Source organism: Poecilia latipinna, unplaced genomic scaffold, assembly GCF_001443285.1.
Source record: "Poecilia latipinna isolate Pla-1442-1.1 unplaced genomic scaffold, P_latipinna-1.0 Scaffold1595, whole genome shotgun sequence".
Classification (NCBI taxonomy): domain Eukaryota; kingdom Metazoa; phylum Chordata; class Actinopteri; order Cyprinodontiformes; family Poeciliidae; genus Poecilia; species Poecilia latipinna.
The window spans coordinates 113,080-117,231 of record NW_015114211.1 but is presented as its reverse complement, the minus strand read 5'-3'; the positions used below and the strand labels follow the sequence as shown (position 1 = coordinate 117,231).

The 4,152-nt window shown below is 37.9% G+C and overlaps 1 long non-coding RNA gene across 1 annotated transcript in view; it reads right to left on the bottom strand.

The window, feature by feature from the left end:
- Window positions 1-399: 399 nt before the first annotated feature.
- LOC106963896 (uncharacterized) overlaps window positions 400-4,152 on the bottom strand; it is a 25,134-nt gene continuing 21,381 nt past the window's right edge. Inside the window, exon 2 of the long non-coding RNA XR_001428277.1 lies at window positions 400-1,209. This is a non-coding gene — a long non-coding RNA (uncharacterized LOC106963896). The remainder of the gene's footprint in view (window positions 1,210-4,152) is intronic.

Here is a 4,152-nt window from a genome sequence, read left to right as displayed (position 1 = left end):
AATTAGAGATGGACGGAGATAATGGTGTGTATCGGTGGCACCTGCTCAGCCTCCTCTTTCTCTGTCTGACTGCTTTTCCACCTGACTGCCAAGATTAAGGCATATAATCAAATTCTCCTAATTGGCCCTGATTGTGGCAGCCAGCCAGGAGTTTCTCCTCTCCCTCTCTGTAATGCTATGCTTCGCACAGCACAGAGAATGGCAATGAGTCCTTTGCCTGTCAGTCAAGACTCTGGGCTCCTGCAGTCAATCTTCCCCACTGACTCACAACTAGTTATTATCTTAGCGTGTTGGCACCTTGATCTGGCCATATCCTCCGCTGCCCTCTGATCCGGCCTTTTATCAAAAACCAGGTTGACCGGCGGGTTTTCTTTCACCCTCTCCGTTCTCTTGGTCTTGTTTTGTTCTTGGTCGCCTTTTACTCTCTTTGTATTTACATCTAATCACTCCAGCTCTTCTTGTGTCTAATCCACAACTATATCAGTTGTAGTTAATTGGTTTCAGGTGTCTCTAGCAGCGGTGAAAAAGGAAAGAACTGAAGAAGGTGGCAGGGAGGAATTCACGCCTCTGTCGCCATTAATTAAAAAGATAATTACTCAGAAAACAAAGATTAAAGATGTAAATAGGAAGTGCACAGGCTGATAATAACCCAGTGGCACTTTATAAGTCTCTCAGCTGATTGACTCAGTGTTGTGTATCAGCTTGTTAAAAATAGCTGAGTGTTTGGAAGAAAAGTTTCTGGGAGGTTTCCTCGAGTTGTTGTGGCTACATGGTAGGATGAGACGCATGTCACCTTCTGTGACTCAGCACCGCGGGGAGGCTCGTTGGAAGAAGTGTCCAATATTTTTGTTTTTTTCAATTACATTTCACCCGCTGTGTCAAGGCTTAGGGTTGGTGTCAGTTCAGGTTTTTTTTCACTTCACAGAATCAGAATCCGGGAAAAAAAGGGAATTCATCAGAGGAGCAACATTTTCAAACCCCGACAATTTTTTTTTTCTTTTCCTTTCTTTTTCTGATGTCCTCAAAGAAGCAGCTGGAGACTATTGAGCCTTTGAACAGATAGAGTCAACATGGATCTGCCAAAGATGATGTGTGGGTTGGCTGAATGGCAGCAGGCATCAACTGCGGTTGGAAGCCTAGGCAGTGGAGTCCGCCCAAGGATTCAGGCTTCTGGCATATTGGGTAACGATGTATAAGACGCAGTGGCATCTGCAATGACAGCAACAAAGAAGCAAAACCTTAAGGTTAACATTATGGTTCATTTTAAATTAAAATTCCATCTTTTTTTGTTACCATTCTGCTTCAAGTAAAAAGAAAAAAATATATTCTGAAGGGGAAAAATGTGTCGGAGATTTTTTTCCCCCCCAATGTGTAGGAAGGAATTGTTGGCAACCAGGGTAAAAATATATTCCTTCATTCAAATAAATTCAGTTCTACACTCTGTATTCAGAATTTTTTTTTTTTTTTTTTACATTCTTAGACAACTGTGAGTACCTCTGAGGTGTTAAGAACAAAGCACAGCTGTCATCTATAACATTTTAAAAGATTGAAGATTACAGAAAGGTTAACCATTCCTATTTGCACCAACTCATTAGATTTACCAGAACCACACCATCCTTTCTGATGCTTTCTTCTCTTCAGCGGAAGATAAAGATTTTTTTTTTGGTCATGGGAGCAGGTTAATTTTATGTTAAGTAAACCAGCATTGCTGTGGTCACCTGTTTTAGATCTTTATCTTGCTAAAATTAGTTTATTATTATTATTTTTTTTTTCTATTTTCATTTTTCTGGCAGAGGCCACCAGATATTTATTAAAAATGTTCTGCTACTTCTGAGAGCTTATTATGCCATTCTCCTCAAAAAAGTATTCAGGCGTTTTGGAAGAGAGCAGGCAGAAACACCTTTCCCCTACTATATGGTAAAAGGAATATCTCCTGTCCTTTTTTCACTGCAGTGACATCTTAGTCAACTAATCAGATATGGGATTGGTCCGAAAGCAAGCTATGTAATGCTGGTCACATTCAGAGCTGACCCAAGGCATAATTGGACTAAACAGTTGCTTATTCTCCTCTCTCATTCCCGTAAAATCTTAAATTATAACACAGACAATGGATCTGTAATTCTAACATTTGTTTACTGAGAATGACACTGCTGTTAGATGATTTAATGATTAAATCAGAAATAAATTATTTTAAATTGAACATCTAAATTTAGGATTTAGAAAAACTGGCATGTTTACTTTGTAAAAGTGCAAAAAATACTCGTCAATGTTTGATGCTATGAGTTAAATCTTTGTGTTTGTTCACAAATACATCTCAGTAAACTTTATTCTTTGTTCATCAAGAAATTACTGTTCCCATCAGTCTGCGAGCCGCGGTTTGCCTGCACGAGTCGAGCAAGCGCTGTGGCTTTCATACCTGAACAGGAAAATTAATCTGACTGTAACAAAGAACAACTAAACATAAGGAATAAATAATAAATGTCATCTAACTAAGAGCAGACTGAACTTAGTAAAAAAAACATGGCTGATCATATCAAAATAAGAATAACAAAAGAAAACACAGAAAACAGATAAAGAAAAAGAAAAACCCAAAACAAAACAACATAAGATCCTGACAAATATTTGATGGTAGTCAAGTAAACATTGAAACGGCATAATGCTGCTAATTTTTACCTCAAGCTGTTCTTTTCCTCTGCTCTATGGTGCCTTCTTGCCAATAGAGCAGACACACTCATGACACTCTGATGGGATGCAGCACTGCATGCAAATCTTGCCATCAATGAGAAACCCAGAAAAAGGTTGTCGTAACCCGAACCATTTGATCTTTTATAGTTATGTCTTTAAGAGAAGCGTTTAAACAATAATGGGTCACCAGAAACATAGCAGAATCCTCCATGTGGGAGTGCGTAACAGCCTGATCATGAAATGCACACATAAGAGACACCAACATTCAACCTACAGGAGAATTAAGCATTTTCATCTAAATCTGATTGCTGAATAATGGACTGTCTTAAAATGTTGTCAAAGATAAAAGAGTTCTCATGTTCTGTTAATCTTATTTGTTGTAATATTTTTCCATTTTGTAAGTTTTAGAAGCTTGTGGCCTAAAAAGGGATCCACAATTACTTCAACAATTTGGCCTACAGACGTTGCAGTGTTCCTATTAGCTAAAAATAGGAACACTATTTTTAGCTAATAGGAGCTAATATTTTATTTATAAAATATGTATTTATAAATATGTGTAAATATTATTTTATAAAGAAATATTTATTTATTAATAAATAAATAAATACTGTTTGGGATACGAAAAAACTCAGAATTACTTAAATGTATATCTTGTAATTTTCACCCATGGAGGTCGCCATTTTTCACCTGCGCAATGCATGCTGGGTGAAAAACACATAAAGTTGTGTCCGTTCTGACATGGAATTTCAGAAGGCTAACTTTACCTGAGTTGTTGTTTATCATGTTGCGTTTGACTAATGTAAATTTAGACAACGCCACACTGTGTCGCTGTTAGCTGTAATTAAAGAAGAAATAGTGAGGCGAGTCTGGAATATTTCCTACATGAAGAAAAAAAATGCATTGTGATAGAACTAAACGCAACTCCCCCAGGACCAACATTTGTGCCCTCAACACATCTCTCCAGAAGTCTTAAAGCCTTCATCATTTTTTTCATACAAATGACTCAAACAGGTGGTCGTTACCTTCAAGCTAAAATCAAGTGCCATGCAGACAGTTTTTATCCGCAAGCGCCTGTGTTGCCTGATTAGCAAACACTGTCAGAGTAGCTTACATGCAGCGAGTGCATATGTGTGCGCATGCGCACTAAGAGGTCCGCTTAGAGGAGGTGTCAGTTCAGCATACGGACACGATCCGACAAAAAGTAAGTCAATAAATTGTTTTCAATGATAACTTGATGGATACAGATGCACTGTCTTGATTTCAAAGTGTATTTAAAGCAGGGTGTAGTTTAGCTGCAGCCAACTGCAAAACACTACAAAACAAGCGTCCCTGTACCGCTAAGTCAAGATGTCATACAGCTGTTAATAAAGTGTATGACGATCTAAATTCTGTCATGATGTTATGTTGCTGTTTAAATAAAGCATGTGGTAATGACAGGATATATTGGTCTCTCAGTTATAGCTGTCA